The following is a 23,622-nucleotide window of genomic DNA, read 5'->3' as shown; positions in this document are numbered from 1 at the left end:
GTTTAAACAGCTGAATGTACAAACAAGGCTTTCACAGGGCTTGATAGCCACTAACTTGCATTAATTTAAGGAGTGAAAGATAGCAGTTTACACTACCAAACGTTAGGACTGGGATGATGAATAATGTGACTTCAGTTCTAAGGGGAATTTCTCCGTTTGGAAAAAAAATAATTGTTCACACCAGAATTTGGCAGGACATTAGAGTTAATCACCACTATTCGTCATATAATCTTTAATGATCACAAACAATCAGGACCTCCAATTTACATCTCATTTACAAGAGCATCTTTTAGCAGCATGGGACTTCCTAACACACTCTCAAGTACTAAATGATTAAAGACTTATTCTTGCAGTACCTAGATTTTCTCACGCTAACCTTACATCTGCCGCAATTACAACATGAAGACGCTTAGCCTGTACTTAGAGAAAAACAAGAATGTGTTTACGCTTCATGAGTTTTTTCCTTCAAGAGGCTAAAATTGAACCTTATGAGGGAGAACAGCATCCTCTGCTTTCCTTCTAGTAAAATATGACAAAAACCACTGTGCTAGTCTCTGTTTACGAAGCACTCTCCAAAGAAGCAGATGAACAGACCAGATGTACACAGCTTGTCTGATACCTTGCTGCTTCAATAATTTTCATTACAGTAATTGTTGCTTAATGCTGGTATAATTTGTTGCTCAAAGGAAACAATTTTTGTTTCCTTTAATGCCCTTACAATGATGCCTGCTTTTTTCCTGAAGACCCAGGACCTCTCCTACCCACAGAGCAGCTTGGAGGTGAAGCTGACTCTACGATCCTGAAAGAAAGCAGAAGGCCAGAGACGCCTGAGCATGGGGTCACTGTGAAGAGCCATGACAGCATGGATAGCTGTAAGCCTGCACAGCTCATGCTGTGTGTCAGCAGACATCAGCAACTGGCAACTGTTGGAGCAGCAGCCATATATTTATGTGGCACGTGACACCTTTACATTGACAGCTCAATTTGATTAATGGTAACAAGTGGTAGAAATGCTATTTGCATAAAGTACACTTTGCACTAAAGGTAATTGTATGTACAAACACACACATACTTTGGAAATATTGCTTGTAAGGCTATTTTTCTTAGGAAAAGATATGCAAAGAAAAGAAAAAAATATACACATATAGTGCGTTTATACATATACCCTCCCACCCATTTAAGCTCTTTGCAGATGTTCAAGGGCCATCTTGGCACTATTGAAGTCTTCTTTCTCAGCTCCATAGCTTGAGGATTTTTAAGAAGGTTTTAGCCTGAGCAATTGTGCTATTTGAGGACCAAGTAGGATTTCTTTCCTGGTTTGGACAACTCACCTGCAAGGCTCAGGGCTTTGTCACTCCACAACATCCCCTAGAGTGTGCCTGTCACAGCACAGAACTACTGTTTGTTGCAGATAAAAGCTAGTGCAACTAACCCCAAAAATGAAGGAATATCTCAATATGCTCATGGAATTTTTTTTCTAATAGTCTTCACAGGCTGATGAATCCATTATATCCTCTGTCTTGGATGGAAGATCCTCTTCTGAGCAACAGATTCTTCCCTCAAAACTAAACTTGTTTCTTATATATATTTACTAAATATACAAATATATTTACTAAATATACTAAATCTGTCTCTTATACTTATGTATAGCCTGGTACAATGGCCTTTCCCTCTCTTACTGCTGTGCTCCTGTAACGCAGCATTGCAGAGGAGGCACAGGTAAGCATGAGAGGGGAAACACTTTTAGTTCACGAAAGCATCATTTGTTGGAAAGCTTCTTTGCTGCGTGCCAGTGCAACAGCTCTCCCTTGATATGACTTCTGGCAACTAGACACTGGCCTATAAGGCAAAAGGGAAATCTGAATTTTTCAGGTAAAAGCAAAAAGACAAGTCCTGAAAAGGAAGCATTGTCTGAGACACCCACTCTGGGGACAGCCCTGAGAGCATTATGTGCTTCCTACTAATGGGCAGTTTTCATCTTTTTTTAATCTCAAAAAGTTATTAAATGCTATAGTGGCAGAAAGGTCCACCAGCAACTATTAAACTGTATCCAGACCATCATGTTTAAAAGTCTTATTCACTGCCAAATATGCAGTATGAGGACAAGATAGATCTCTGATCATTTTAGTGCATGACTGTGTAGGGATTTGTGTGTTCTCATTAGGAAGAAAACTCACCTCAATATTGGAGATAAACACATTGACACTTTATTTCATCTTCGCGAAGAAATTGGCCCGCAAAGCACCAATTTTACTAAGGTGCTATCTTGGCAAGCAGTTTTCTTGAACAATGTAAAACCCTCACAACTCCTCAAAAGCAATCAATGCCTTTATGCACTATCAGAATGCAGAACAAATGAAAACTAATAAAATAGATAATACTGAATTAACTATTGCTGCCACATGAATGAACAGTCATATATACAAGCTCAAAGAGTGCAGTCTGGGTCATTTCAGATCTCTCATAGGAGGTATTTTCTCTGCTGTTAACCAGATATATGTTTACTTTAGTGCTTTCCTGTGCACCAGATTAGCTACATAAGAATGATAAATATAAATGTTATTTTAAAAGATTAATCTCTTCTACCTATAAAAGCCATGAACTTCAAAGTTAACAGAGGCTTGATGATCTGTCACTTACAGGCTTGCCCTTTCCCCCATTCCCAACAGAAGGGTGCTGGCTCATATTGAGATATGGGATTTATCTGGCTTTCTTAAAGTCCTGGGGGTATATTTCCATTATATAAATAGCATTTTCCTATACAAATAGTGGTCATTCCTTGGTTCAGTGCTAAGAAAAGATATCCCCTGTAGCGCTCTGATCTGCTTAACAGGTGCTCTTTTAAGCACACTGCCCTCTTTCATCATGCGGTAACCTTCAGTAAATCAGGATAATTTACAGTGTAAGTTCTGCTCTCAGAAACCTGCTGCTGTAACACAAAATTCCAATGTGATGTGGCAAAATTCTGTTAACTGCAGTGCAACAATGTGAATCACCAAATTTGAAATGAATGAGCCTTGTAATGCCTCAGGCATAACGTTTTAGTGGCTGAAGAATTTGACATTACATGCATTTTGAGTATCTATAATCCTATAGTTATCCTGACAGCAAAGAACCTCTGCTCACTAACAGTATATACACAGAGGAAATTATTAAAACACACTGCACATATACAGCAAAAGTAAGCTTCACAACTGGATCTCTTTATTCCAGACCTGTAATATGTAATTGATGGAAATGGTTTTTAAGTAACCAATTTATTCTGTATTTTCCTGCTAAGACCCTCAACAGCTTTCGTATTTAGATATCTCAGCTCTTCAAGAAATGGGGACGACTGGATGAGGTTGGGTTTTCTTTCAGTCATGCAGATTCCTGGGGAGATACAGGTACACTGAAGGCATTGGAGTTGGAGCTGCATAAATGAAAGCACCATAAGGCAATTAAATCCCCTGAAGAATGGAAATTATTTTTCCTAAGGACAACTGGAAAACTTCCATCAGTTCTGGGACCTATACAAAGCTCACCTCTTTCCTATTCTCCAGTGAAATAACTTAGCCTGCAGGTTCTCCGGGCAATACCATTCCACTGATATGAATTTTGTATTTAAGGACAAAACAGAATTGTACCACCTTAGAAGCTGCCCAAGTCACAGTTAGAATTATTAACATTTTTACCCTCGGAACAAGCATGGAGTAACAGAAATACTTTTATTCCCTACACTGTGTTGGGATTTGGAGACTAATACCCAAATCCCAGCTAAATTCAAGGAACTGTCTGAAGTACCTAGGGCGACAATGTAGCTGTACCAAGCTACAGTCAGAGCAGAGAAACAGTCACAGCCAAAGGAGGATTCAGCCCACCTATTCTCTCTGCCAGCCTAGAGTGACTGCCTGCCCTATAAGACATCTCAGTTTTTCAAGCTAGTAATGTTTTCATATTCAGAAAAAGCTCTTGGATCTTAGAATTGAAGTTAGGCAGATGTGGACTTCCAAGTTCCAAAACTGAGATCAGAAATGCACTATGCAGTGGCCATCTAATGATGTCAACACCTAGAATTAGTGAGAAACTTCTCTAAGGTTAAGTTTAGGTGAATAGGTAAGAGGGAAGAAAGAGTATCTGTCCTCCAAGTTGCATAATCTGCCGCTTTTCCATTCATAACAAGAGTTTTCTTTATCCTTTTGGCTTGAAAGAGCTAAAGCAAAGCAATGGCAAGCAAAAGTCTGTTTAAATTTGTTTTAGCTCTCAGCAGTGTGCTAAAAATACACCTCTTTTGCCTAACAGTACATTAATAGGGTCACCTCAGCATAACTTTTCATTTCCCCAAATAAAATTAACCCCGCACATTCTATTTCTTCCTAAAACAGAGCTGGGCTGAGTGGACTAAGCCAACACTAAAAATGAGTACAGTCTGGACTCGGTGCCCCGGCTGGTGTAATAGCGATTCATTCCATATTCCATTGCACTTTCTCACTGATACCTGGACGATACCGTATATGAAAAAAGTTGTGAAAAAGAAGTGGAAGATGATAAATATCAGATACAGTGCAATTAATGCACAAGACAAGAATTCCAAAATAATTTTCTTCCAAGATGAAATACCAGAACTAAAAAAAAAAGAAACCCAACAACAACAACAAAAAAAACCCAAAAAACAAACAAACAAAACCAAAAACTTTCTCTCAGCTTCAGGTATGAAGCAACAACTACATAATAGGACTTGTCCCTGCTCACCCTCTCTGTGAATGGGGACTGAACATAGCCACAGACATTGGGTATATTACGTTAGAAATGAAAAGAAAGTGTGTGCTGGTTTTGGCTGAGGTAGAGTTAATAATCTTTAAGACAATATAAACAAATAAAAGAATCCTACCAAAGAATAGTAACAGAAATATTTCTCTTGAAAGAAAATAGAGGAACATAAAGAAATACCCATAGGAAGAAACACCATTGGGCTCTGATCCGAGATCATTTTATTGTTATGGTTGAGAGTTTCTTGGTTTTACTCATGAAGGAAGATGATGGCTACTCTTTCACTGCCATATTCTTGGTGATTATGATTTACCTGCACAGACGGATCTCAGAGCTGTATAAACTGCTTCTGTGCTGAGCAATACACCGGGAAGCCAGCTTCGATTAAAAACCTCCTTCAGTACAGAAGGCTCCACTGCATCTCATTTATTGTTATTTTGCCCCTACATACTGCTGATGGTGTAATAAAGGACGAGTTTATAACTGTTATTTTATAGAATGTTATTGAAAAAAAAAAATCAGTTAAAAAAAAGCGTATTTAGCCAGTGTTAACAAATGTTCAAATGTCATGTGTTTGAACTGAGTGACCCATTTTTCAACTGTTCACAAATTCAGTGTTACGTTTCAGATGCCTGAAGAGATTCCTCAACGCTGTTATGTAGCCAGGTCCCTGTACTAACCATGCAATTTCATTTATTAAATTAAAATAAACGCTTATGAAATAAGTGAATAAATGCTCGAAGCCCCAGACCACCTGAGTCTCTGGAAACTCTTGCTGTGCACAGTGGGTGTTTGATCAGCGCCCAAATCAATTAACATCACAACTCCCAAATCAGCATAGAAACTTCACAGAAGGTGGACAGCAGGCAATATTTGTGTCAGACGTCTGTATTCACCCGCTGACTCTTCTTAGCTCTACTATTTTTTATATGTGGTTTTCATTAAGTCACATCGTTGGAAACTACTCAGCTTGTTTTATTTTCACCTTAAGTTCCTTCTTTCCTCAAAAACCCTGCACTGGATGCAAAGAATACCATAGGTGTCCTACTAGCCATCCCAGTGCCAGCAATAAGGAGAGATGGATGACTTTTATAGTCCTGAACAAGACACGTCTCTGACCCAGGTGCCTGGTGCCACCATCTTTAGTGTGAATAATTGTGGTTTGTCTGATGATTTTTCTGAAAGTGCTCTTTGATCTTGACAAATCGACTGAGCTCATAAGCACTGATCATAAATGCTGCATCTGAAAAAGTTTGCCGATAAACAAACTCCATCGTTTATAGAGGTTACACCTACAGACAGGGACTTACTAGGAAATCCAGTCCCCACACACACTTGCTGAAACACAGTGGTAACACTTCCCTCTTCTTCCCCACCACGCCCTCTCAGGAGGTTTTCAATCAAAATAAAGCCGTACCAAAGGATACTAGTGAGTGAATTCAAAGAGCTTGAACAGATCAGAGACCAGGCTCTAAAAGCACACACCGACTTTGCTTGCTGAAACAATGTCATGGCTTGAGCTGCAGCAGTGCTTTATGGTAAAAAACATTTTATTTCATTCATATTTACTAAATCCTTCCAAATATGAGAGGCGAACTGTTAACATTCTGCCATCCTTCATCTTCAACCAAGACACAGACACCAATTTGAGGACTAATACATTTTAACATTGGTTATTTGAAATCGTAGAAATATTTCCAGATATTTCAATATCAGTTTCTGCAACTAATTTGGAAAAAAAATATACAGAATTGCATTGTCCTTTTTTTCCCAGGATAGGATCAGATTTCATGAGTGTTATACAACTAGTGACTTACCTAACAAGATAGCTAGATGGTGCTAAAACATACTTGTTGCAATATAGTTTTACTGCTGGTTACACGTTCTGAAATAAGGTGTTTTATCTCCATGAATGCCTATAACTACAGTATTTATGTACACTTTCAAAAAAAATTCCTGGTGAGTGTGGAAAACTTTTTTTATTCCTCTACTAAAAGTGAGATATTTGAGACAGAGAAGTAAAGGGACTCAGATCAATCAAAAGATTTCTTGAGTCACAGATGAGTATGTTAGCCACAGGACTATCTGTTCTTTCTGAAGTTTGCCCACCACTGAAATATATCTGCCTCTGGGGTGAAACCCATCTGTTTACCCAAGAACCATGTTAAACAGAAATGTGGATCTGAAGAAAATGGAAATTAAGGAACTAAATTGATTTCATGCTATAAAAATCTAGGCACCTGAAATACAAAGTATCCAAATTATGCATATTTTGTGAATAATAAATATTTTAAATAAAAAGTAATAACAATAAATAAAAAATAGATCCCCTTTTTAGTCCTATACTCATTTAAGGGAGAAGTGGAAAATGAATTTGTAAAGGATCTCAGAATGATTACAGACAACATTGTCTTTTCATTACCCAACTTTTCTTGTTGAAATTTTACCAACTAAGTAACGAAATTTAGTTTTGTCCCCAGTAGAGGCTTTCTGGGGAAGGCTGCTTACAACGTAAATTCATTAATTAACCTGAAAGTGAGAAATATTTGAAATAAATAGATTTATTTGTATACACTGCGTTCATGCTTGTCAGGAATATTCTTTGCTAAACCCACAGTCACCTGCTTCTCATGGCCACTAAATCAAGTCAATCTCATTACTTACATCACCTGCTGCAAAGCTGCTCTGCATTAATGAATTAGACCCATTTTCTTTTTTCAGTATTTTCAAATGTCTGTTATAAACAGGAACATAAAAATCTGCTCTTTAAGAGAAAGTTCTCTTTCAGAGCAACCTGAATAAGTGATCAAATCTTCAAAGGCTTACTGGGGTGTGCGGCAGGAAAACCAGCCCAGGTGACCTGCTCTGAGCAGCGATCTTCTCCACACATGATTCCCAGCTGCAGCTGTTTAATACATGAAAGATTGTGCCTGGAGATTCATGGATGTGCATGTTCCACACTGCTGTTTTCTACAGCCCTGCCTGTTTTAAGTGAGGGCTGGAGGTGGGAGCTGTAAAAGCAGCTCGTTGCTCCTAAGTAACCTACCAACCTTGAGAGTGCAGAGTCCCACACGGTGGTCTCTGGTTGCAAAACATTCTCTGAAAAGTGCAGACAGCCTGTCATTTTGAGCAACAACGTTTTTACCTGATCCTACTATTCATGTTTTCAATAACAGGCAAGCTTTTATTTGTCAGACCAGTGAAGAAATATCCCAAAACCTACAATATTACCTTGCCCAACCCCTAATTCTTGAAATAGCTGTTTTCAGAAAGAATATGCTTACACTGAACTGACATCTGTACCAATTTACCAAGGCAGGGATAGAGCAGATGGCTCCCAGACTAGCTAATACATATTGCTCTTAACACATAGGTAGTTTGATCAGCGTCTACCCAACTTTGGGGGCAGAAAACCTTTCACTGATATTCCTTTTTCCCTGTAATTTGTGTTGTCCGACTTCTACTTGCATGAAATGCAGGGGTTGTGCACCTCTTTACAACGACTTTGAATCTGCTTTTCTGTTTTCCTTTGTAGTTGTGAGGATCTATGAGGCTTCTTGTACATCTCATTCAGTGCAAGCAGTATGGACCAGCGACCTGGACCACTTGCTCAGTGTCAACACAGGCAGAGCAGAAGAAAAGCACACGGCACAACAAACCGCTGAGGAAGTATTTGCTATTACTCTCTCTTAATAAGGTGTGAAATTCCCTTCCTATTTATCTCGCTCTTCACACACACTGGCACCTGTGAAGATGAAAGAGCTTACAACCTACAGAGAAGGGGACACAGCAATTTCTAAACCATCTACTGAAGTATTTTTGCATTGGCAGTGGATAATAGTAGATGCTTCAGGGGAAGATGCTAGTGTGGTCTGAGATGATGAAACCTTTCCCATTAGGAAGATCAGACTTTCTTGTTTTGGTTTCTTTCTGTTGTTTTTTTTTTTTCCCTTGTCGTTAAGCCCTTGTTTTACTTTCCCATAAAAATGTCTAAATCTTTACAGCAGCCTGTTAAACTCTTCAGGTCTCTGGACATGTCCCTACAGCCAGGTACAGACAGCTGCTTCCCAGGCTCACCCGTGCTTCTTGCCAGAGACGTATGAACCAGATCCAACGCAGAGACCTCTCAAACATGCTTAATGACCTTGCTCTCTCAGCAGGGCTCATTAGCATCGGTACAGCCTGGCTGCTGGACCAGAGTGGCCTTGTGCCCAGCCAGGCTGGACGATGGACAGAGCAGAGTGTCTCAGTTTGACCAAAACAACAGGTAAAGCTTCCTATGCTTTCCCCTATGGAGCAGACATTTTCCTTCGTGGGTGCTAACAAATGCCACCTTCAGGGCAGAGAGCAAGGCTAGAAACAAAACCCAGGGAATTTTTCAACGAGGGTATCCACTCAATCACCTGAGTTTTGAACAGAAGGGACTGGAAATACAGATCGCAATTTCTCCTTTCAGTTCCTGCAGAGATTTGGGCTTCAGGCTATGGATTTCAGAAGGCAATTTCCACAGGTGATGAAATGCTCTTCCTTGTCAAAACAAGACTTTTTTTTCTCACAGATGATTAGCTGGCAATTTGGCTAGCAGATGATGAGTGATAGGATCCTGCAAATCAGCAAATCCTGCCTTCCCCCCAATCCACACCTGTTTCACTATCACCATGATGAGTGCTGAACCTGAATGTGATTAAATTTAAATACCTCCCTCAGGTGGTTATAAAAAAAAAAAAAAGGAAAAGCAAAACAACACAATTTTGGAGAAGTAATGCTCTGGCTCAGAAAGGGGCAAATTGAGCTGTAGGAAAACAGCATCTTGGCTTTTTAAAAGTTAATTTGCTCCTGTTGTTTATACCCTACCTGAAGCCACATCACCCTGGGTTTCTGACATCTCAGTTGGAGATTTTTTAAAAGATTATGATATTGGATGGAATAAAAGCTGCAGTTTTTGTGTTTTCATATAAGCTTGCCCCTAGCAAGAAAGGAAGGACACAAGCCCTATTGCCCTTTAGAAAATAAGTAGCAAATAAGACTCTTGTTTTCCAAACATTTACATAGGTAGCAAGTTGTTTGCCTATTAAAGGCTTATTTTGGAAAGAACCAAATTCAGATTTTTTTTCCACAGATGCTAACATTTTATTCCAAATGCCTGTTATTCAATAGCATACAAATTTATCGGCATGGCTTTCCCTATACCTATTTCGGAGAAGCATATGGACTTAGAAGGCATGTCTTAGATCCCAAAGCCTAGCCACATACTTAGCAAAAGTATCTCAGCTCGTTTACATGTTGTTAACATGGTATAATTAATTATTAAATTAACTTAAAGCCACTCTGTATTTATTTTACACAATGAATATATGGTTACAATGTTTCACTCTGGATTCATTTAATTTACCTGGGAAGTTTATCTATGAAAATAAAAGGATTGGGAAAACTTAGAAAAATTTGAGCGAAAGAGCTCAAAAGTGCGCCTTTTTTTTTTTTCTTCTCCTAAATATAACAGCTCTGTTCTCCTCTGCTCTCCTGATTTCATTACAGAGATATCAGTGGAGTTACAGCAGTATTAGATTGGAGTAACCAAGTGGTGAATTAGGTCCTGTACATTTCATTATAGCAGCATAAAGCAGATGCAATGTTCATATGGTTCCCTGATAACATGATCACTGAAAGAGAAAATATATTCACCCGAGTAGTTTAAAAATATCTAACTAGAGAAAGCAGTGCCGTATTTATTTCCTGTCAGTACACACTTCGCATTTCAGAAACAAAAAATGAAGTTTGTAAAACTGCCATCCAAGTGAGCTCACCCTGGTGCCTGATGTATGTCATGGCATTTTCAGGTGACACTGTACCACATTAGCCTAGGGCACACCACAAAACCATGCTTTAATTGGAATAATTTGTTTAGCTTTTAGGTCAGCTCAGTGCTGGACTCATAGTTATGTGCAAATTCATTTGTACCTTCAAATTTGTCCATATGTGCAGACGAATCCTTCTCCTGCTTTCTCAGGAATCACATGTAAACTTGTATGAAAAACACTAGCCAACCCCCCTGCTTATCAAATCGCAGGCCATGTACTCAGTGCTCATCCTTCCTTTCTGCTAACTGCTTTTTTGGTCCGACGGGTTACAATCCATATCCTGTCATTTTGTAACCATGCTAGAGCTTACATGGTTCTGGTCATCTCCTGACTCTGCATTCTTCCTCATTAGTTTCTCCTTTAGAGTTGTGGTTTAATCCCAGGCAGCAGCCAAGCACCACATATCCGCTTGCTCAGCCTCCCACCTCGGTGGGATGGGGGAAAGAGTCAGAAGGGTAAAAGTGAGAAAACTCATGGGCTGAGACAAGAACAGTTAAAAAAATTAAATATTACAATAATAATAATAAAATAATAACAATAAAAATAAAAATAAATTGAAAAGAAAATAACAAAAGAGAGAGAGGAACAAAACCCAGGAAAAAAAGTAATGCAACAGCTCACCACCTGCCAACTGATGCCCAGCCAGCCCCCAAGCAACAATCTCTGCCCCTCAGCCAACTCCCCTCGGTTTATTTACTGAGCATGACATCATATGGTGTGGAATATCCCTCGGGCCAGTTGGGGTCAGCTGTCCCAGCTGTGCCCTCTCACAGCTCCTTGTGCACCCAGCAAAGCATGGGAAGCTGAAAAGTCCTTGGCTTAGTATAAGCACTGCTTAACAATAACTAAAATATCAGTGCATTATCAACTTTATTCTCATACTAAATCCAAAACACAGTATGATACTGGCTACTCAGAAGAAAAATAACTCTATCCCAGCTGAAACCAGGACAGAGTTCAAGGGCTTTTTTTTCCTACCCTGTTTTGTATTTTGCAGTTTAGATTGTATTTCATATTTTCACAATTTTCATTAACATTTTTATGCCAAGGTCTTACTAATTTACTTACATGTTCCTGGCCAGAGGCAGATGTGTGAACTCCATGAGGCAAGTGGCTGCATTTTCTCAATCTGGAATTTCTGCAGACTGCATGATGCCTCTTTGTGACTCCACACACAAGAGAAGGTCAAGATAAACAGCAATGGTTAAGAGCAAGGGTCTTTATGCAAGAGTTATTCAACTGCAGAGTGGCAAGTAAGTAAAAACTTTTCATAGCAAAAGAATGATTAAGATTCTTCTAGTATTATGTTTATAAATTTCTATTTAAATATTTTTAAGATGCCTAGTAAACAAATTGTCTGGTAGAAATAAATAAGCAAATAACAGAGATGCTTGGAAATTTTCCCTTAGTGAAAAATGCATCTTCTATAAAATACCAATTTTCTGTGGAAAAATGCCTGTGAAATTGACATTTTCCATTAGGAAAATATCTAAAGTTCTGTTTATTAAATTGACGGAAACATTTCTGAATTCGGTGATTAAATGGATTAATTAGATAGATATCTACCAGTTTCATAGTGTACTGATCTGAAGCTCAAGATGAGGCAATCAGTAAAGATGGTGCTTTTTTTCCTTTAATCTAATGCCTAAGAAAGGTGAAGAGTCATGAGGGAAAAATATATATCTTTGAATGATTTGTTGGGCTGAGTTGTCTGATCAAGGCACAACTGGCTCTGTATTTTCCTGTTGCTTTTTCCCTCTTTCTACGTTGGCTCCAGAAATCCAGAAAAAAAGCCCTGTAACCTACATCACACCTGGAAACCTTTACCCAGGGTTTTCTACAATCCATAACAACTACGTACGCACATATTTTTTCACAACACTGCACTGAGGCATAAAAGAAATCAAGAAAAAACTTTATGGAGTAGTTAGGGAGATTTTCAGAATCATTGTGGGCAGACTCAGGCTCTTTCTGCCTTTGTCCCAAGCCCACTGTGTGGCAGCCAGATCCAGAAACCATACCTTCAACAGTGTGATGTTGTGCTTGAACTAATAAACTTTCTCTCTGAGCAAGATAAATTAGCTTAAACAACACGGTTCCCTGCTAAGACATCTGTACAGCATCTATGAGGATGAACTGGATTAATCTGCAGGGAAAAACTGTCCCCTGGGTAAGTATGGGTTAAAACATAACTAGTTATGGATTCCCCTGCCTTAAACCACTGATTGCTGGTGAGAGAAGCCTGAACGCAAAGACAGTTTTCACCACGCAGACAGTGGTATCCATACCCACGAGAACCTTAACACATACACCCCTGGGAATACCTTTCTGAATGTTATTTCCATCTGGCTCAAAGCATCGACAGTGCCCCTACCACCACGGAGCCTGGGTACCCAGCGCAGTGGACTAGGAAGATCCCACCAGGTAAGAAGTATCACAGCTGTCAATGCCTAGCAAATATACAAAGCCTCCTTCACCTCTGCTCTAACGTTTCTTAAAAGATTCTTTTTACTTATAAGCTCCTGCTTCCAGGTTATTATTAATTGCCATGCAATTAGCACAATAGCTTCTGGTTGTCTTGAAACACAAGACACAGCAGAAAGAGATCACATCTGCCTGCTGCTAACTCTGTAGGCAAACCTCAAACTTGCTGTGCACAAACATACCTAAGAAGCTCTAAAAAGTGGGGAAAGGAAGCCGTCCTAGCTGTCCTGCAGTCGATGCCATCCATGCTTTCTCCCATTGGCATACAACTCCAGCACTCCATGGAGCACACATACTTGCTTTTATTATTTTCTTCTCAGCCTACTCCTCTTCCTGCACTCCTTTACCAAACACAGTTGTCCCTACAGCAGACAGCAATGACCAAAGTTTAATGAGTGGCGTGGTAATCATTGGGAGAGGAGGTGATAGAGGCCTGTCATGTCCAGAGTCCAGGGCTGCAAAATATTCTGCTAGCAAGAAAACACAGACATGTAGGAGGGGAAAGTGTCTTCCTTTACCCCATAATGCCTTTGGTAATCTTTGAACAATAGAAAACTAAAGCATTGTTGACAGCTCAGCAACCTGCTCTTTTCTTAGCATTTTGTTTCGGTAAACCAGCTATTTACAATGTTTGTACAGACAGAATGGTATTTTTTTTCCCTGACAATAAATACACAGAATAACACTCTCTCATCAATCTGGCTAAGTCTGCTCATCCTGCCTTCAGCTGCACAACGACCTTTTCATGCTGACTGAGTAATGTGTCCCTTACACGGTTTGTAACAGATATAGATTGCTTACCTTCTTTTTCTGCTTGATGACATACTGATTAATAGTACCATGAGAACTAGCTCCTTGTGATCAATTAATCATCTGTCATAATTGTTCAGTAGCTAAATAATTATTAATTTTGGGTGCTTGTGATAGTGAAGGTTGACAGCGTTAGAAAGGAGACCCCGTTCTCTTTGCTTTGCTGGGGACTTGGTTCTAAAAACCTCATAGAAATAGATACGTGTCAAGGCATTTTATCTTTCTGTAGTTTGGATTCTACTAACTCCTTTCAGGGAATATATCAATATTCTTTAGCTGTCACTTGCTGAGGGAAATTGATAATGAGAAAGCAATGCCTTTCCTGGGAATATTGATGGTTTGAAGGCTGTCCCAGCCAACCCCAGCTCTGCTGCCCTACTTCAATAGTAGGATTCATGAGTAAAGGTATTTACCTTCACTGACTATTCAATGACCTGTGTGCAAAGAATTAATCAGATTTATTATCTCCTGCTAGTTGTCAGTGAACATAGATCAGTATTTGAAAACAACAAACTCATTAGAGGTAACAAAGGTGAATTGGGTCTTAACATAGCCTTCCACTCTAATGCTAAGCTCTTGCCCTGTAAGGACCCTCACCTGGGAATGTGGGAGGGCTCAGTGACTGCCTTTTCCCCTCTAGATCTATAATTTGACCTGTCACTGGACAGCATGTTGGGGAGTTCATAAAAAAATGAGAATTTTGGTTCAGCATCATTACATACCCAGGTGCTCAGAAGACAATAGCCAAACACAGTATGAATTCATAGAAAAACATGCCATAGGAAAACTGACTTTACCACATTTTGTTAACTTTTAATTTCCAGACCTGCTTAGAAGTGTGATAGTCCTATGTAAATATAACAATATCTGAAAAAAATGACACTATGCTCTAAAGTTTAAAATGCCTCAAAATCATTTCCATACAGAGAGGTTTTACATTTAGATTCCCTTAGGACATGCAAAAGACAAGACTATTTTCTGTCCCTCCAATTCATTAAAAAAAAACCTGCAGACAAACCCGAACAAAATACGTAAGATTTATTTAATAGGAAAAGCCATTACACCACTACTTCTTCAAATCTTGTTTGAATATATGTCCCAAGTACAGGGTTTGCAAGCAGAGGCAAGTAGGGTTTCCAAATAAGCATTGTTGTAATGCAGGTTCTGAGGATGGTATTCTTAGTCCTGACTCCTAATGTTCTTCCAAAGGACTGCTAATCCTTTGAATGTTAGGTGTACCAATATTGGGTTTTGGAGGTGGGGTACAGTTTCCTTACTCTACTCTGCATTTGCAACAAGAAAGGCACGATTCAGGACACGCAACCTAGATCTTCAGAGCAAAATTACAGGGTTTCACGTCTAGAAGGGAAACAATGTTCAGGTAGTAGTTTCTTGATGTGAAAGAGTTGTTTTATAAAATGAAGGGATGAGTGATCTGTGATTGAGAGATTGGTCCTTCTAATTCATGAGACCCCTAGTTTCTTCTGTGTTCTTCCCCAATTGCTGGAGAGAAGACTATGTTGGAATTTGGACATTTTGGGTTTGGTTTGGGCATTGACATTCAAGTAAACAGTCTTGAGAATATATCAGATAAACAATTTTTTTTCTTCTTTTTTTTTTTCAGTTAAAGGCAGTGCTAAAATAATCTGTAAAACATACACAAAAACACAACAGAAGAGAGGTAAAGAAAATAGTGTAATATTCATGAATGCTGTCACTAAACCTTGGAAAGACAGTGAAACATTCTTGGGCAAATATAGCAAGATTCCATGCTTCCCAAATTCTCATGATTAATCTTCAGCTGCTGTACTTTCAAATAAGGATTTAGTTATCCTAAGGGTAACCAATTCTTTGTATCTTCCTGCATTTTCAGAGTTTTTCACATGAAAACTCAGAGGGCTGTGGTAGCATTTTAAACAAAATTATTATTGCACAGTTGCATGAGGAATAATACTGAAGAAGAATCATATTATGGATCTCTCTGAATGACCAGTCCATTTGGATAGGCATCTAATTACATAAAACAGGGTCTCTGAAGGTGCAGTGTTTTCCATTCTCTTAAATGAGAACTATTGGCTCTCAAGACCTTGGGAAATGCAACATTAACAAATGCTACTACAGAACAAATCGGCTCTTTTCTGAAAAACTAACAGATAATTATTATTATTTCAGTACAAACATATAGCATGACTTCTATAATATTTCCTTTGTTAAATGACGTGAGTTGGAAAACAGCTGCTTTATGAGAAATGAGTAACACTGTTGTTAAACTACCCTCTCAAATGATAGTGGTTAATTTTTTATTTAATGATAACACTTGAATGTAAAAGCAACATGGAAGCCAAATATTTATGTTATGTTGTTACCTCTTGAATAAATGACTGTTCTCAAGGACCAGCTTGAGGATTATGTGTATGCAGATGCCAAGTTTTACCAAAAATAATTCATCATGATTAACGGTCTTTGACCAAAGAAGTTAATGATACGTTTTAATCAAATGTTAACTCCCAGGAACTGTGGGTCTAGCTGTCTGAGATTCTTTCTTTTCTGTATATTTATCTCTGAGAGCTGACATTTTTATTACCACACATTGCTATGGAATGGATTCCCCTGCAAAATATGAGACTGGAGTCAAAATCATATCTCAAATTCCTTTGCATTTTGGGCAGTCTCCAGATTCATTTAAGTTTAGACCAATCTCTGTATTTTATTACAGCAACTTCCTCCTTTTTCCTCTGAATTCCTTTCTACCTTTTCTCTTGATTGTTTCCACCTATAAATTTACAGGCAGCTGTTGGTAACATCTTGAATAACAAGGTCCATCTAATCTAAAACTCAGTAGTTTAATATGAAATTGTTTTACTGTATTTGCCATAATGGTCCATCAAATCACATGAAAGTGACTTTGTAATTCCTGCACTGCTTCTGGCAGCTAATTTTTTATAAGTTTATGGGTCACCTAAATGTTCCCATAGCCTAGTCTTCATAGTCTGTTAGGACTCCATTTCAAGGTAGAATTATGCTGCATTGCTTGTGTCATAGAGATAAAATCCTTTTGAACTCTCTCTGATACTTGATGCAGTAGATTAATTAATTAATTAATTAATTATTGTAATTTAGGATCTTTGTAGGCTTATTTGTTCTGGGCAATTTACCCAGCTGTATGAATGCTGATACTTCAGCATTACCTTATTATGTGACGGTCACAATTATTATTATGTATTATGATTGCAAGTCCTAAGACCTTTTCTTGTAAATTGTAGGAACAGAGGAATATCAAATACTTCTTCTCAAGGTAAGACCTGAAATGACATTCTGTCTACAGGATAAAGTTTACAGTAAGGGGTAATATCTTTTAGTAGACTAATAGATAAATACAAAAGAGGCAGACTCGAACTTGGACATACATATAATTCTTCAGAGAACTATGACTATCACAACACCATTTTCCACTTGCAAAAATTAACAATTATTCAAATGTATTATGCAGATATGTATATGAAGTTTTCAGTATGGTCAGGGCAGAATTCCCAGAGTTAATTCTCTCAGGAAAACTTGTTCTCATTGTTATTTACAGAGCTTGAGCTTTCTGCAGATCTTCTTGCCAATAAAAACATTTTCGCCAGAAAGCTAGCATAATGACAATAAACAAGGTTGGAAAGTACATTAAAAAAAACAGCTCAAACTTCTATTTACCCAGCATTAATAAATGCCCAGGTGGTTTGAATCCCGTTTGCATTGCTAAATCAGCGCAGCAAATGACAGAGGACAAGAGGGAAAAATGAAAGACATTTCTACAGAAGTAAAAGAGTACACAAGGCTTAATTACCTCCCAACAAGAGTATGCAGCAATGGCTAGGTAGCTATACCCTGTACTGTTACAGCTTTGAAGCAATGTCAAGACTAATTCCAAATTTTAGTCATTCTTGAGTCATATTTTAAGCATTTGTGGAAGCAGATTATAGCAAGTAAGTAGTCCTACTTAAGATCTTTATGAATAAAGAGATAACTCCAGAGAAAAAAAATAACAGTCTTGGCCATCTCTTTGGAAGTTAGGTAGGTTGTAGCCACTTATGTTTAAAATTTCAGTCCCAGGCCCGTGAAATAGGTGTTACATAACCCTTGAGATCCCCATGTTTCACAGAACCATACTTACCTTCTTTTTAAGCATATGCAAAAATACCATGCTTTCTAGAGGACTGAATTTGACACTCCTGTTGGATAAGTTTTGTGATTGGTTATAAGGATTAAATTATTAAAAAAAAAAAAAGGAACAAGAAATATATGACCAAAGTTCAGAGAAGGGACACAAGTGTGAAATATTATTTAATAGCTTAAACTAACATGGTTTTTTGTTTGTTTGTTTGTTTTAATCCTTACATTCATATCTTTTCATTCATCAGGAATACAAGTGTTCTGATTTTGCTCAAACAATTTAAAAGTAAAAGAGGTCTTCCTGGAAGATAACATAATAGAATCATAGAATCATAAAATGTCCTGAGTTGGAAGAGATCCATAAGGATCATCAAGTCCAACTCCTGTCCCTGCACAGGACAACCCAAATTCACACCATGTCTCTGAGGCCTTGTCCAAGTGCTTCTGGAATATCGCCAGACTTGGTGCTGTGATGCCTCCCTGGGGAGCCTGTTCCAGGGCTCCACCACCCTCTGGGGGAAGAACCTTTTCCTAACACCCAACCTAACCCCTCCCGGCACATCTCCCTGCCATCCCCTCGGGTCCTGGCGTTGGTCACCAGAGAGAAGAGATCAACACCTGCCCCTCCTCCTCCCCTTGGGAGGGAGCTGCAGAGCGCCATGAGGGCTGCCCTCGGCCTCCTCTGCTCCAGGCTGAACAAACCAAGTGACTTCAGCCGCTCCTCGTACCGTTTCCCCTCTAAACCCTTCACCAACTCCGTGGCCTCCTCTGGACACTCTCTAGTAGCTTTATACCCTCAATGTCCTGCGGCGCCCAATGCTGCCCACAGCACTCGGGGTGAGGCCGCCCCAGCGTGGGGCAGAGCGGGACAATCCCCTCCCTCGCCCGGCTGCGATGCAGGGCTCAATGCCCCCCAGGGCACGGCTGGCCCTCTCGGCTGCCAGGGCACACTGTTGGCTCATGTTCAGCTTGCCATTGACCATAATCCCCAGGTCCCTCTGTGTGAAGCTGCTCTCCTGCCCCTCGTTCCCCCCATCTGTCTGTACAGCCAGGGCCGTGGCCCATGTGAAAAATCCAGCACTTGCCCTTGTTAAACCTCATAAAGTTGGTGGTTGCCCGGCTCTCCAGTCTGTCCAGATCCCTCTGCAGGGCCTCTCTGCCCTCGAGAGTGTCAACAGCTCCTCCCAGTTTTGTCTCATCAGCAAACTTAATTAGTGTTCCTTCTAGTCCTGCATCCAAGTCATTACAAAGAGATTAAAGAGTACCCGCCCCAAGATAGATCCCGGCAGAACCCCGCCAGTGACCGGCGCCACCCCGATGTAGCCCCACTTACTATGACCCTCTGAGCCCGACCCATCAGCCCGTTGCTCACCCCCTGCATTGCGTGTTTATCCAGCCGTGTGCTGGGCATTCTGTCCAGGAGGATACCGTGAGGGACAGCATCGAAAGCTTTACTGAAATCCCAAAACACCACATGGACTGGTTTCTCTTGGTCAGCTAGGTGGGTGACCTTGTCATAGAGTGAAATCAAGTTTGTTAGGCAGGACTTTCCCCTCATGAACCCGTGCTGGCTGGGACCAATGACTGCGCTGTGTTTCAGGTGTTTTTCAATAACTCCCAGAATAATCTTCTCCATAATTTTACCAAGCACAGAAGTGAGACTGACAGCTCTGAGTTACCGTCATCATCCCTGCTGCCCTTCTTGAAAAATCATTGAGAGAGGTCTCACTATGACATCAGCCAGTGCTTTACATACCCTTGGATGAATCCCATCAGGCCCCATCAACTTATAGGGATCTAGCTGGAGCAGCAGGTCCTGCACATTTTCAGGGTTCATTAGGAGTTTATCATTCCCACAGTCATGGTTCTCTAGCCCAGGGCTCTGGGGGACCCTAAGCCCACCATCGGTATTGAAGACCGAGGTGAAGAAAGCGTTAAACGTCTCTGCTTTATCTATGTCCCTGCTTGTGAGGTGACCATTCTCATCAGGCAATGGGCCAATGATATTTCTAGACTGCCTTTTACCATTAGTGTATTTTAAAAAGCCCTTCTTATTGTCCTTCATGGTACTGGCCAGCTCCAACTCTAACTGAGCTTTGGCAACATCTATTTCCTCCCTGCCGTGGCAAACAGCACCCCTATAATCCTCCCATGTTGCCTGACCTTGCTTCCACTGGCCATATAGTTTCTTTTTTCTCCTTATTTCTTGAAAAATATCCCTGGTCAACCAAGCTGGCCTTTTGCCTCTCCTGCTTGACTTCCTACACTTTGGTTCTGCCTGCTCCTGTGCTTTTAGGAGGTGGTACTTAAAAAGTGACCAGCACTGATGGGCCCCAGCACCTTCAAAAGCTTTTTCCCAGGAGACCTTACTAAGTAGTTTCCTGAGCAACCTGAAGTCTGCTCTCCTCATTTCCAGAGTTGAGGTCTTGCTGGCAGCTTCCTTCCTGTCACAGAAGACTTTAAACTTGACTGCTTCATGGTCACTGTGGTCAAGGCAGCCACCAACCTCCACTTCACCCATGAGGCCATCTCTGTTAACAAGCAACAAGTCAAGGAAGGCACTCTTCCTGGTCGGTTCCCTTAGTGCTTGTACCAATAAGTTGTCATCCAGTTGGTTTAGGATCCTTCCAGACCTGTTTGTCTCAGCCGTGTGGTATTCCCTGTTGACATCTGTCAAGCTGAAGTCCCCCATAAGGACAAGGGCAGATGACTATTATACAATAATGACTATATGTTAAAACCTCAATTCTAATGATCTAATTTGTGCTAGTATTATTGTTTAAAAACAATATTCAGTATTTGTACTACTGATATAATGAGATACTTCTGCAATCTGGACTATCTGAAGGAAAAACTACACAATAAAAACCTTTCAAACTTTCTGTATAAATGTTGTAAAATATCAGGTGGACTATATTATCACCTTTAATTAATTTAGCTTGATTATCACCTCCTTAAGTCAGCCAGCTAGAAGTCAATGCTAGCATTTCAGAAATAATGAATTAACTGATGACAAAATATGTAAGTAAAGCAGGCTTCAGCTGAGCTGTACACAAGAGGCTGACAGGCGGTCAGAATCTGTCAGGTTTAGACTTCTAACAAATAAAGAGTATATCTAGATAGATTTATGAGGGGTTAGTTAATCTCAAAAGAGATAGACGGTATCACAACTTCTCTGATAATTCACCATGAATCCATGCATCAAATAGTATCATAGAATCATAGATTCATTTAGGTTGGAAAAGACCTTTAGGATCATTGAGTCCAACTGTAAACCTAACCCTGACAAGTCCACCAGTAAACCACGTCCTGAAGTGCCACGTCCACATGTCTTTGACATACCTCTACAGCTGTTGGCTCAACCACTTCCCTGGGCAGCCTGTTCCAATACCTGACAACCATTTTTGAGGAAGAAATTTTGCCTAATAGCCAATCTAAACCTCCTCTGACGCAACTTGAGGACATTTCCTCTCGTCCTGTCACTTGTTACTTAGGGAGAAAAGACCAACACCCACCTCACTACAACCTCCTTTCAGGTATTTGTAGAGAGTGATAAGGTCTCCCATCACCCTTCTCTTCTCCAGGCCAAACACCCCCAGGTCCCTCAGATGCTTCTCATAAGACTTGTGCTCTGGACCCTTCCCCAGCTCTGTTGCCCTTCTCTGGACACACTCCAGCACCTCAAGGTCCTTCTTGTAGTGAGGGACCCAACACTGGACTCAATATTCAAGGTGCAGCCTCACCAGTGCCTTGTACAGGGAAACAATCACCTGCCCTGCTCCTGCTGGCCACGCTGTTGCTGATACAAGCCTGGGTGCTGTTGGCTTTCTTGCCCACCTGGGCACTGCTGGCTCATGCTCAGCCGGCTGTCAGCCAGCACCCCCAGGGCCTTCTCCACCACTTTCACAGAGCAGCTTTCCAGCCACTTGGCCCCAAGCCTGTAGCGTTGCCTGGGGTTGTTGTGACCAACATGTAGAACCTGGCACTGAGCCTTCTTGAACCTCATAAAATTGGCCTCAGCCCATCAATCCAGCCTGTCCAGACCTCCCTGTAGACCGTTCCTACCCTCAGGCAGCTCAATACCTTCGCCCAACTTGGTGTCATCTGCAAACTTACTGAGGGTGCACTTGATTCCCTCATCCAGATAAATGATAAAAATATTAAACAGAACTGGCCCCAACACTGAGCACTGGGGAACTCCTCTTGTGACCAACCACCAACTGGACTTAACTCCATTTACCACAACTCTTTAGGCCCAGCCATCCAGACAGTTTTTAACCCATCAAAGCTTGTGCCTGTGTCCTGGTTTCAGCTGGGATAGAGTTAAATTTCTTTGTAGTAGCTAATATGGGACTATGTTTTGGATTTTTGTTGGAAACAGCGGTGATAATGTGGAGATGTTTTAGTTGTTGCTAAGTAGCAGTTACACTGGTCAAGGACTTTTTCAGCTTCCCATGCTCTGCCGGGTGCACAAGAAGCTGGGAGGGGACACAGTGGGACAGCTGTCCCCAACTGACCAATAGGATATTCCATACCATATGACGTCATGCTCAGTATTTAAAACTGGGGAAGAAGAAGGAAGGGGGGACATTGGGAGTGATGGTGGTTGTCTTCCCAAGTAACCGCTATGCGTGATGGAGCCCTGCTCTCCTGGGGATGGCTGCACACCTGCCTGCCAATGGGAAGCAGTGAATGAATTCCTTGTTTTGCTTTGCTTCTGTGCGCAGCGTTTGCTTTACCTGTTAAACTGTCTTCATCTCAACCCAGGAGTTACCTCAGTTTTACTCTTCCAATTCTCTCCCCCGTCCCACGACAGGGGAGTGAGTGAGCGGCTGCGTGGTGCTTGGTTGCTGACTGGAGCTAAACCACGACAGCCTGTCCAAGCCATGAACAGCCAGTTTCTCCAGGAGGATGCTGTGGGAGACAGTGTCAAAGGCTTTGCTAAAGTCCAGGCAGACAACATCCACAGCCTTTCCCTCACCCACTAGGTGGGTCACCCTGTCATAGAAGGAGATCAGGTTGGTCAGTCAGGACCTCCCTTTCATAAACCCATGCTGACTGGGCCTGATCACCTGGATGTCCTGTACGTGCCACGTGATGGTAGTCAAGATGATCTGCTCCTTATCCTTCCCTGGCACCAAGTTCAGACTGACAGGCTTGTAGTTCCTCTGATCCTCCTTCTGACTCTTTCTGTAGATGGGCGTCACATTTGCTAACCCCCAGTCAGCTGGGACCTCCCCTGTTAACCAGGACTGTGGACAAATGATGGAAAGTAGCTGGGTGAACACTTCCAGCAGCTCCCTCAGTACCCTTGTGTCAATCCCATCTGGCCCCATAGACCTATGTGTGTCTAACTGGCGTAGCATGTCACTAACCATTTCCCCTTGAATTACCGGGGCCTCATAGAATCATAGAATGATTTGGGTTGGAAAGGACCTTAAAGATCATCCAGTTCCAACCCAGGCAGGGACACTTTCCACTAGACCAGGTTGCTCAAAGCCCCAGCCAACCTGGCCTTGAACTCTTCCAGGGATGGGGCATCCACAATTTCTCTGGACAACCTGTG

Source organism: Phalacrocorax carbo, chromosome 1 (assembly GCF_963921805.1).
Source record: "Phalacrocorax carbo chromosome 1, bPhaCar2.1, whole genome shotgun sequence".
Lineage (NCBI taxonomy): Eukaryota > Metazoa > Chordata > Aves > Suliformes > Phalacrocoracidae > Phalacrocorax > Phalacrocorax carbo.
Note: the sequence above shows the minus strand (reverse complement) of the source record.